This window comes from Rhineura floridana, chromosome 21 (assembly GCF_030035675.1).
Source record: "Rhineura floridana isolate rRhiFlo1 chromosome 21, rRhiFlo1.hap2, whole genome shotgun sequence".
NCBI classification, from domain to species: Eukaryota; Metazoa; Chordata; class Lepidosauria; order Squamata; family Rhineuridae; genus Rhineura; species Rhineura floridana.
The window spans coordinates 4,874,315-4,886,971 of NC_084500.1; the positions used below are offsets into that span (position 1 = coordinate 4,874,315).

Here is a 12,657-nt window from a genome sequence, read left to right on the forward strand (position 1 = left end):
CTTGCTAATCTCCACATCCACATGATCTCCTCGGGATAGTCTCCAATTAGAACTATTCTCTCTCTCCTCTCTCTGGTCCTGTCCAATAAGAACCGTTTCTCTCAGTTCTAATGAGTGTTCTCATTGGAGAGGAAAGGGAACTGTTTTAACGTGACTCTCTCTTCTCTCCACTGCTGATAGTGTCCATTTGTGGTTCTGTAGCCGATTACAATAGCAGAGGGGCCTAAGAAAACCGTGCCGGTGAGAGCTGGTGGCCATTATAATTTATATTTTTTATTAATTTATTTATAGACCGCTTATATTCCAACAGAAATCTCTAAGCGGTTTACATTCACCAACAGAAGAATCAATACCAAAAATGCAATACAAATATACATTCAAAACCAAGCAATACTATTACTATTAATTTCCACATTTAAATAACTTACATAAATCTCAAACAATATGCATAAGTAAACAACTAAGGGCCACAAAGCAAATAATATAAAAACCATCAAAATACATAATTGAGCCCTGGAGTTCTCCATTCAGGTAGGCCTCTGTGAGCACACTGGTGCCTTCACGCTCTGCACTGAGGACCCTGGGCGTATAGTGTCTGTGGGGGCGGCGTGGTGTAGTGGTTAGAGTGCTGGACTGGGGAAATCCAGGTTTGAGTCCCAGTTCGGCCATGAAGCTCACCGGGTGACTTTGGGCCAGCCACTGACTCTCACCCTGCGCAACCTACCTCACAGATTGTTGTGAGAATCAAATGGAGAGGAGGAGGAGAACCGTGTGAGCTGCCTTGGGTTCCTTGGAGGAAAAAAGGTGAGGTATAAACATAATAATTATCAAAAAATGTCTGACTATGGTTGGGCTTGGTTGCTACTATGAGCCCTGCCTTGCTCATGCTGTCATGATAAAAGGACACGACCACCAGTAGAGTTTTGTTTTGTGTTTTTCCATTACGTTTATGGTTCTCAGGTTAGGGGGATTCTGAAAAAAAAGTTGGCAACAATGCAGCAATGCCAACGTTCATGTGGCCCCCTCTGTGTGTGAGGCCTACCTCGTGTGTGAGCCCCCCCTCATATGTGAGGCCTGGGACAGTTGGCCCCTGTGCCCCCCCCTTTAAAAAGGCCCTGGTAAACCCTGTTACTTATGGACCAACTTATTTATTATAATTACAATTCATTTTCTGTCTGTACGTGCATGGGAATTGAAATAATGGCAGAGTCAAGTAACCGTCCCGCTAGCAAGAGCCATTGCAAGGATTCCCGCTAGAGGACCATGGCTTCTTTCCCCCTCTCCTCCCCTTGGGCCTCCTAAATTGGCCCCATAGCGCATGGAGGGAGCAGAAGGGAGACTGCCCCATTAGGGCAGAAATGCTTGCACCACTGACAGAACAAGCTCATTAGTGCTACATAGAATTTAGTTAATGATATCTTCGTTATTTCATTTGTATTTCTTTAACTTTCATCCCCCCCCTCAAATTTGGCACCCCCCTTAACTTGACGGCCTAGGCGACCACATATGGATGGGCCACCCCTAAGCTGAACGTTGGAAGATTCAGGACAGATAAAAGAAAGGACTTTTTCACGCAGCGCGTTGTTAAACTATGGAATTGGCTCCCACAAGAAGCAGCGATGGCCACCAACTTGGAGGGCTTTAAAGGAGGATTAGACAAATCCATTATGGCTATGCTCTGTCCCCACAGTTGGAGGCAGCATTCTTCCGAATACCAGTTGTTGGAAACCACAAGCAGCGAGAGCGCTCTCGCACTCGGGTCCTGCTTGTGAGCTTCCCATCGGGGCATCTGGCTGGCCACTGTGAGAACAGGATGCTGGACTAGATGGGCCACTGGCCGGATCCGGCAGCGCTCTTCTTAAGTCGTCGTTGCCACATACTCTCTTAATTGCCGAGGCAAGGCTTGTAGGTAGAGGCAGAGCTAAATAGAAATATAAGGACAGAGAGGCCCCCTCTCTGTTCGTGCATGCGGAATCGCAACCAGCAGGGCCTGCAGCAAAATGCAGGAGTGCTTCTGTTGCAGCTGGCGTTTGGGGCTTTTAAAAAAAACACCTTAGGTTGGTGTGTGTTTGTTATTTAAGATAATGTGCACATCTGCACACCTCAGGGTTTCTCCCAAGCATGTTGACGCTTCCCTCTAGTTTTGGCTCCAGTCTCATGGAGGATAAGGCTATCAGTGGCTTCTAGCCACAATGGCTATACTCTTCCTCCATGGCTGCTGGAGGCCGTATGGATCTGAATGACAGTTGCTGGAAACTGCAGGAGGGGAGAGTGTTGCTGCACTCAGGTCCTGCTTGCAGGCTTCCCATGGGAGAACAGGATGCTGGACTAGATGGGCCACTGGCCGGATCCAGCAGGCTCTTCTTATGTTCTTAAATATTAGACAGGCACCATCTCTGTTATCTTTTCGGCGCCTATTGAAGACCTTCCTCTTTCAACAAGCCTTTTAAGTTGAGACCTTATCCCAGTCTGCGTCTGTGTTGGAATTGCTTTTTAATATGTTTTTAGACCTTTTTTAAAAATAATAATAATGGAAACATAGAATAGTAGAGTTGGAAGGGGCCTATAAGGCCATCAAGTCCAACCCCCTGCTCAATGCAGGAATCCAAATCAAATATGTTTTTAACCTTTTTTTTAAGATGTCTTCAAAGCTTTTTTAAAAAAATGTTTTTAAAGATGTTTTGTTTTAATGTATTTTAAAGTTTGTTTTTATGATTTTTAAAGTGTTTTTAGTGCTTTGTTTGCCGCCGTGGGCTTCTGCTGGGAGGAAGGGCGGGATATAAATCAAATAATAGATGGAATAAATAAATAAATAATGCTGAAGTTGAGATTCACCTGCCAGACCTGTTGGCTTCTGCACATGTAATGGGATGAGCTGGCACCATCTCGTCCTTTGCCTCAGTAGTGGCAACTAATGGCCACTGGACCTGTTGGAGCGGCCAAGGCGGCTGCCAGAGATTTTCTCCCCATCCTCCTCTTTTGCAAATATACTGTGCGTGTTTAACTAATCCAATGATAGAGTTACTGAGCATCTAATTGGGTGAGCAGAAAAAATGGCAGGCAGCCAGGCTCTACCCTACCTTGCCAGCAAAATGTCTTGGACCAGCCCTGATTAAAAGACACTCACTCCCCCCCCTTTTTAATTCCATGACTTAGCACCAGGATTGGCTGTGCCTATGTCCTTGACATAGGAAGGCACTCTGCACAGTCTCAATGACACCCTATGCATCCTTACTTTAAATTATTTCTTGTCCTCCACTAGGGGAAGGATTTGCTGTGCTTACTTAGCAGAACGGGAAGGCACTCTCTGCATAGGCAAAGACATCCCCCACATCAACTTTTAAAAATTACTTCATCTATAATATATATCAGAGCAGATGGTGGCTCCGAATTGAGGCTGGAATGCACTGGCCCAATTCAAGTCCATTTTTCTTTATTTAAATTATGGCTACTTTTGTGTTGGGGCTGGCTGTTACTGTGTTCACTCAGTATGCACTCCGCACATGCTCACATCTGCTAAACCCACTTTTTTACAAAAGGTATAACTTCCTGTATATCAGTGTTGGCTCTGAGCTAGAGGAGGGACGGCTTACCAGTCAACTGATTCCTAACAGTAGAACCAGATATATCAGAGCAGGTTCTGGCTATACTTAACATAGGAAAGCTCTCTGTCCATGCTCAAGTTCACAGTTGTCTTTGTGTACTTTTTAAAAAGTATAACCATCTGGAGGGCTTATATTAATTTATATGTTTAAGATGGATTTGTTAGATTTATTTATTTTGGTCATAGAGCAGCACTTATAAAATACAAAAACCAGAACAAAATAAAATAATTAAAACACAGCAATATGATAGTACAAAATACTCAGACCCCATATAAAAACACCTAATAAGCACCCTGCTGAAGCTAAGCAGGGTCAGGTCTGGTCAGTGCCTGGATGGGAAACCGCTTGGGAACCATATGTAAGCCACCTTGGGTTTCTATCATCAAAAGAAAGACGGGGTATAGAATCATAGAATAGTAGAGTTGGAAGGGGCCTATAAGGCCATCAAGTCCAACCCCCTGCTCAATGCAGGAATCCATATCAAAGCATTCCCAACAGATGGCTGCCTCTTGAATGCCTCCAGTGTTGGAGGTATAAATGTTAATAAATAAAATAATAAATTATAAATATTATTTTATTAACAGTGTATGGGCAAGCAATAGTGGCTGTGCCAAAATTATCCGCTTTAAACTGAAATCTGGGAATTCTGATCAGACAAAAGCTATGATGCATACAACTTGTCAAATCTGCCAGGGCTTTTCTGTAAAACTGGGGTATTAAGATTGTGGTAATAAGACAATAAAATAATAAAACTGAGGTAATAAGATGAACATGCTGCTGATTATTGTATCTGTAATGTGAACTGAAGGTGTTTCTCTATTTCTCTAAATTCACATATTTATTTTAAGTTATATTATTATTAATTAATAATATTTTAATTTATTTATGTCGGTAAAATTTACAATAAATAGTTTTTAATTATAATTAAGTATAACCATCTAACAACAACAACAATCAGAGCTGGCTTTTCACTCGGGAAGGCACGCCCCCTGTGCAAGCTTGAAGCCATTAAAAAAAGTTGAAATAATACTTCACATGGACCAGCGGTGGTTCTGTCTAGCGGGGAAGGGGGGCGCTCTGCACATGCTCAGGGTCATCTTGAAAAAAAAGGAAAGCAAAGCCCTCCCTAGCGGGGGGGGGAGAAAGAAAGGGGCTGGCTGGTCACATGACCCCCTCCTTCTCCGCCTGCCGGGCCCTTTAAACCCTTTTGCGCCGAGGGAAGGGGAGGAGACCGCGGCCAGCTGCAAGGCACCGGCGGGGCGCCCCTTCCTCGCAACTGCTGCGCGCCGGGCGCGGCTTGCCTCCCCGCCTTCCACCCTTCAGATCCGGAGGCCGCCGGGCGAGGAAAGACCAAGCGACCCGCCGCCCCCTTCCATGCCTCTCCAAGCCCGGTAAGCGCTACGCTGTCTCCGGCCCCCTCGCTGCCCTTTCTTCTCCTCCTGCTCGGTGGGATTTTTCTTCCCACGGGAGCTGCAGAATCCGCCTTGCAAAGCCCCCTCCTCCTTCTCCTCCTCGTAATTCCCAGTCTTTTGCTTTTTGCACGCGCAGTACAGCCAGGGAGGGTTTCGGGGGGGGACCGAAGGAGTGCCGCTATTTTAAGAAATGGTGCATTTCTCTCCCCCCCCCCGTTTGCCCCGATATTTTTATTGTGCGATGTTTATTGTCTTCCCTTAAGAATCACACGTGTGTGGGGGGGGCGACTCTGCGGGGACACTCACCTCCCCCCACCCCGTCCTGACCTGTTTGGTTTTCTCGTGCAGTTGGTGTGCCAGCCCAGATGCGCTCGGGAGTAACGGGGCTTGCTTCCTCTTAACTGTGTTTAAACATTGCCACCTTAAAAAGACATGGGGGGGGTGATGGCTTGTGAAGCTCTGCGGGGACTCGTCCTTCTAACTCCCCCCACGTTACACGCACGCATGCACGCGAACACACGTCCCCCTTCGGGCGTGCACATTTGCGTTGAAGATCCCCAGTCGGTTCCTCTGTGTGTTTTTGCATGTGCGAGAGAGCTATTTAAAGAGGGGGGCTATTCTCCCTCTTCCTCCCCCCCTTTTTTGGCTTGTGGATTTGCACTTCCTCTTAGAGGATCATGCGTTGCTGCTGGTGTGTATTTTTGCACGTGTACATGTGTGTGCATGTGTCGGTGAAGCATTTTGGGAAAAGGAGGCTTGCTATTTCTAGTCCTCTTCCCCCTCTTTTCCCCATGTCTGTTTAGCTCTATGTGCTTGTGTGTGTGTATGTAGAGAGAGAGATTCACACCCACTCCCTTCCCTCACACATTACAATGCCATTTACACACCCGCTTGGCTAGAACAACGCTTCTGTCCGCGTGAAGCGAGGATGGCGCTCTTCTGGAAATACTCCATATTCTATGAATCTGTCAATCCTTCCTTCCTTCCTTCCTTCCTTCCTTCCTTAATGAGATCTTGGAGATGGAGTGCTGCCGCCCCTTGCATTTATTTTGCAAGCAGACGCATGAAGAAGGCCTGCTTTCCCCCTTTCTTGCACCTACACCTGTATAGGCAAACATCAGGTGCCGTGCACCAGGGAGGCCATGGCCTGATCCATATCTGGGACTGCCCTATCCGCACATGAACGGTTTGCCCACATGTGGCATGTGGATTGAACCAGAGCGGTTGTAAGGCTGCCTCTTGCCGCCTTCTTCATCAATGGTTTCCCCCCCCCCTTATAAATGACTCACAGGAGCCAAGTGATTAAGGTATTCCACTGGGCCATATGCATTTTATTTCTAGGGCAAGGAAGATCCTTTAGCTGGATGCAATAGCATCTCAATTACCCTTTGCTTCGCCTTTGCCCACCGCCTCCTTGTTTTCAATCTACACCTCGCTGCATTCATGCCTGCCATTGTGGTGGGTGGAATATGCAGAGGGGTAGGTGTATTGCGAGAAGCGTGTGTGCTCTGCATGTAAAACATCTTTGCATCTGCTACAGGAGCAGTGTCAAAGGTGGGAGACACTGTTGGCTTTGCTGCAACAGTGACACAAATATTTAGTGCTTTCACTGAGGAGTTAATGACTTATGGCAGCCATTCACCTATATGGAAAAGGTGTGTTTGGAAACGCTGGTGGGATATTGGGGGGGGGGGACGACACTGAAATTTTCCTTTAAGATTCTCTAGGCTGTGTTTCTTGGTCGCCCTAGTCAGGAGCTAGCTTTAGTACGAATAGATCAGTGGCTCCTAAACTTTATTTCCCACAGACCTCTTCAAAATTGCTGATGGCTTTGGTAGACCACTTCATGATTTTTCTGCCTGTTGCAGCAATTGTAATGTCCTCTGCTAGGTGCTGTATGATTTTTAATTACATTTGCATTGCTTCTTTTTTTTCCTGTATTTGTATTACCATTTCCATTCCATAAAATGCAACTTGCAATGAAATACAATATAAGAAATCAAAGAAGCAATAAAAATACAATTAAAAATCAATATGAATATTTAATGTGAACATGCCGCGGGCCACCTCAATGGAGCTCGTGAACCGCTGGTGGTCTGTGGACCACAGTTTGGGAACCTCTGAGGCAGATGCTACGGTCTAGTTTAATAATGTGTTTCTGGTTTGGGCCCTTGTACATCTGCGTGGGTGGGTGTTGCGGGTGACCATAGCTCAGTGGCAGAACATCTGTCCTGCATGCAGAAGGTCCCAAGTTCAGTCCCCAAGGGCATCTCTAGGTAGGGCTGGGAGAGGCTCCCTGCCTGAAGCTCTGGAGAGCCTCTGCTGCCAATCAGTGTAGACAGTATTGAGTTAGATGGACCAATGGTCTGACTTAGTGTAAGACAGTTTCCTATGTTGATTGTATGTACGCTCTTGGATATATCCTTCAAGTGTGGAGAGATGGTAGTCTAGGCCAGTGGTTCCTCGACTTTGTTCTCCCCCATCTGAACATTCGAAAATCACCGAGGGTCTTGGAGGACCACTTCATGATTTTTCTGCCTGTTGCAGCCATTGTAATGCTCTGTGCTAGATGCTGTATGGTTTTTGAACTGCAATTGCTTGTTTAATTTCTTATACTGTATCCATAGAATTCAACTTGTAATACAGTAAAATGCAATATAGGAAATAAAAGAAGCAATAAAAATACAGTAAATGATCAAGATGAATATTTAATGCGTGCCTGCCGTGGATCACCTGGATGAAGCTCACAGACCACCGTTTGGGAAACCCTGCTTTAGCCAAGGGGAAACAGAGAACCGGGGAGGGGGGGTTGCCTCTTCTTTCCAAGCTTTAAGTGGAGCAGTTGCCTGGTGAAAAGGAAGACCGGTCTTCGAGACTGATCTTGGCTGCTAGCTGTGAATGGATGCATAATCCACCTTGCGCCATCACTACCCACCCTCCCCAGTGTTGAGAATGTATTGCTCCTGTCAGAGGAGCTTATATATGTCTGTGTGCTGGTTGATCTCAAAAAGGAATTCCTGAATGGTGGCCCAGCCACCATTATAGCACTATAATAATTTAGCAAAGGGGCCAAGATTTGGGAAGGTGGGTTGGATAAGCAGCTGAAGGATGGACGGACACACGCATGCATTTGCAGTCCTTCTTCCAAGGAGCTCAGAATTATGCATGTAGTTCTCTTAACTCTCCCCATACATGCACATACCATTTTTATCCCTATCAACCACCCTGTGGGGCAGGTTGTGGCTGAGGGATGGTGACTGGCCCCTGATTAGGCTTCATTTTTCATTTTATTTTTTATTTCACTGAATTTATATACCGCTTGATAAAAATGTATATATATCTCACGCTGTTTACCTAAAATAGTATAAAAATTTCATTTGCTTTTTTATCAGCTCTATTTAATTTCTAATAAAATATATAAACATTAAGCAAGACTAATGGAGAATACATACAGTAATGTGGACAGAAAGAAAAAACAAGATACCAAGTATATTCAAACTTTTCTGTGTGCCCCTATTTGGATGACAATAGGTAAGCATAAGAAACAGATTGAACCATTTCAGAAGACAGGGATAAATAGCCCCTCGAAAGCAAAAATTGGTGGGGACCTCATTGAAATAGATCTATTCACGTAAGACGAAAATGTGGACCAAACATGGTCAGATTTGTCCTTTCAAGAAAAACTGTATCTTTGCAAGGGGGGCACTGCCAATTCCCAGACCTTACTGCCTTGCTGCTGCCTGTTTGCTAGCCCCCTCCAAGCAGCAGGCAACGTGTGAGGAAATGATGGAGCGTCAGCATCTGCCATTTACTTTGCTGTCTCCCCTCTGGACAGTTGTACAGACTCAGGGCAGGTAAGTGGACAGAGCGGGTCCCAGTGAGGGCATCTGGCCTGTGAGCTCCTCCCCCCCCCCTGCTGTCCAGACCTGGAGTAGGCACTGGGTAAGGTGATGTACTGTGAAATTGGTCCACAGCACTGGATGGCTTTTTTAATTCCTTGTGCAAGTGCTACTCCAAAGCAGCAGGTACTCTGGTCTGCTATTTATTTTCGTGCTTTTAGGTGTGCTAATGGTAGGCTTAGGAGAGACCAATAGCTCTCTCCTCTCTTGATTTAAAAGCTAAAGGGGGTTCATTCTTGTTTTCTTCAGTGTGGCATAGTGGGTAGAGTGTTGGACTAGGACCAAGGAGACCTGGGCCACATCCGCACCAGACAATTTATTCCACTTTAAACAGTCATGGCTTCCCTCAAAGAATCCTGGGAAATGTGGTTTGTGATGGGTGCTGAGTGTTGTCAGGAGATGCCCTATTCCCCTGACAAAGCTCCAGCAGCCAGAGTGGTTTAACAGTCAGCTTCTCTTCCCAACGAATTCTGGCAACTGGAACTCTGTGAGGGGAATAGGGTGTCTCCTAGCAACTCTCAGCAGCCTTCACAAACTACACTTCCCAGGATTCTTTGGGGGAAATGGCTGTTTAATCTGGAATAAATGTCCGGTGTGGATGTGGCCCAGCGGATGGACTTGCAGAGTAGCGCTGAGACAGCCTAACCTACCTTAGAGGGTTGTTTGCGAGGATAAAATGGGGGAGGAGGGCAGACCATGTATGCTGACCTGAGCTCCTTTGACGCGAGGCAGGACAAAAATGTAACTTAAATAATTGAAAAGCACATGTTGTCGAGAATTCGAAATAATACCTCAGTAGTTGCAGCTTGTGAAATAACAGGTTGTGCACGTGTGTTCTGGGTGCATTTTGTCTCTAGGGCAGGGGTTCTCAAACTTTTAACCCCACAGACCATTTGAAAATTGCTGAGAGTGTCGGCAGAACACTTCATTGTTTTTCTGCCTGTTTTCAGCAATTGCAGCATGGTGCGCTAGGTGCTGTACGATTCTTGAATTCTATTTTTATTCCTGCTTTTATTTCTTATATTGAATTTTGTTGTATTACAACTCGCATTCCAGAGAATTCAAACTGTAATCTAATAAAACACAAGTGCAAGAAATAAAATAAGCAATAAAGATACAGTGTAAGAATCAGTATGTATATTTAATGTGGATATGGCATGGACCACCTGAATTAAGTTCACAGACCACAATTTGGGAAATTCTGCTGTAATGTATGATTTGTGTTACTCCCACTTAGAGGCTTATGTATTAGAACCCCTTGGGAGGAAATTAAATCCTGAAGAATGATGGTCATTTTAACAAAGTATTTCTTCATATACACACGTGTACACACACACCAGGCAAATATTGGGCAACAGTTTGCCAGAGATTGGGACCAGGGAACAGGGACCACTGGCATGTGGACAGCTGTTATTGCTAGTAAATAATGTTATCTGGGCTGCATGCACACTATACATTTAAAGCACGTTTTAAGCACATGGCTTCCTCTGACAAAACCTGGGAACTGTAGTTTATCCTTCACTAAAGATGTGAAGGCCTGGGAAAAAAATGGAAAAATTCGGGGGGGAAACAGGTTTATTCTGAAGCCTTTTTTGTTTTTTTCTGAAAAATTGAAAAAAAATGAAGAAAAATGGATTATGGGATGTTTTAATTTAGCATGATGAATAATATGTTTCAGTGAATCTTGGTCCCCCCCCTTTTTTTTTTCCTCAGTTCTTTTTATGGGAATAGATGCTTTATGTCAACTTGACACTGAGGAGGACTAGTGGAGACATAAATAATTTTCTTTGTTACTAATGTTGATGGTTTCTTCTGTGTGTTTTTTTAATTGTTTTTTGCCTGCCCCTCATAAACTGGCAAAATGAAAGAGGTTCCTTACAGTTCAGGATCTTGTAGATCCATTTGTTACAAACAAAAGTAAACATTTAAAAAAGTAAATTCAATTTGTAATAATTGTTTGAATAAAATGTAGTTTTAATATACCAAATGTGATAATTGTATGCCAAACCAACTTGTACATAATTACATTTGATATTCCTGAAGTAACAAAATGACTTTCAATGTGTAAAAAGTGCTGATATTGATTTTTTTCATTTTTTTTCTGAAAATTTCTGGGTTTTTTCTGTATTTTTTCCATGGCTTCAAAATTTCCAGAAATTTTACATCTCTATCCCTCACAGAGCTATAGTTCCCAACACCGTAACTAACTACAGTTCCCAAGATTCTTTGGGGGAAGTGATGTGCTTTCAGTATCTGGTGGTGCACACAGCCTTCGTATCTGGGCAACCATTCCATACAATTGAAACCCAATTCATCAATAAGTTCAGTTCTGTCACTGGTGGCTTCAACAGGGATAAAGTTCTGTTCTCCCGCCCCCCCCCCCAAAAATTTTTACACTACATGTGATAATTGGCTTACCAAGGGCCAGGATATCTGTTTATCACCAACAACTGGTTTCCTGACTGTTAATTTTAACTGTGTGTTTCTGTGTATTATGTGCCTTCAGGTCGATTACGACTTATGGCGACCCTATGAATCGACGACTTCCAATAGTGTTTGTTATAAACTACCCTGTTCAGATCTTGTAAGTTCAGACCTGCTGCTTCCTTTATGGAATCAATCCATCACTTGTTTCGCCTTCCTCTTTTTCTACTCCCTTCTGTTTTTCCCAACATTATTGTCTTTTCTAGTGAATCACGTCTTCTCATGATCCAATGATCATGTGTCCAAAGTATGATAATCTCAGTTTCATCATTTTAGCTTCTAGTGATAGTTCTGGTTTAATTTTAACTGTGGCCACTGTTAATTATATCCTATATACCTCAGTGTAACAATTGATATCCGGGGCTCCTTTGGGAAGAAGGACGGGGTTTAAATTCTATTATTATTAATTTATTTTCTTACATTTATACCCCACCTTTCTTCCATGAAGGAAGTCAAGGCGGCATACAAGTGGTTCCCAAGTGGTCTCCCATCCAGGAGATGGCCAGACCCTGACTTGCTTAGATTCACTAAGGTGATGGCCTCACGTGCCTTCAGGCCATAATGCCTGATACCCTGATGCATCTATCGAAGTGGACCATGAAAGCTGGCGCCAGGGGTGGCTAATCTGGGGCCCCGCACAATGTTGTTGGACTCCCCCACCCACCCAACAAAAGGTCTTACCAGCCCTAGTCAATATGGCTGTGAGAAATGATGGGGCTTGGAGTCCGTCTCTCTTCATGCCACAATGTCTTTGATAAGAAGCCGGAAGACTTTTTTTGCTGAACAGAATAGGAGCATAGGAAGCCGCCTTATACTGAGTGAGGCCATTGCCCATCTAGTTCAGTATTGTCTGTTTGGTCTGTGACCGTATTAAACTTTACTGCTACTAGTTCAGTATTGTGTACACCAGGGGAACCCAAACTGTTATCCTTGGTCCACCAGTGGTGCATGGCGCGTCTCCGGATTTGTGGTTGAAGGCAGGAGACGGCACATCCATTCCATCAAATATCCATATTGATTTTTGGCTTTCGTTGCTTCTGTTATTTCCTGTTGCGTTACAGATGGTATTCCAGTTGTAGTGCAACAGGATTCAATATGTTAGAAGTAAAGGAAGTGACAAAAATACAATTAAAAGTCATGCAGCATCTAGCACAACAGATTGCAGCTGCAGCAACAGGCAGAAAAATCACTCGGTGATCCACCAAGACCCGGGACAATTCTCAAGTGGTCCATTGGGGTAAAAAAACTTTGGGAACC

At 44.3% G+C, this 12,657-nt stretch overlaps 1 protein-coding gene across 6 annotated transcripts in view; it reads left to right on the forward strand.

The window, feature by feature from the left end:
• Positions 1 to 725: 725 nt before the first annotated feature.
• SH2B2 (SH2B adaptor protein 2) overlaps positions 726 to 12,657 on the forward strand; it is a 65,100-nt gene continuing 53,168 nt past the window's right edge. For 3 of the 6 annotated variants that reach the window (XM_061604996.1, XM_061604999.1, XM_061605002.1), the window contains exon 1: positions 4,705 to 4,996. The gene's annotated coding sequence lies outside the window, so the exon portion shown is untranslated. Of the gene's footprint in view, positions 805 to 4,703; positions 4,997 to 11,422; positions 11,501 to 12,657 lie in introns of those variants that run through there. The other 3 variants (XM_061604997.1, XM_061604998.1, XM_061605001.1) reach the window with 3 other exon arrangements.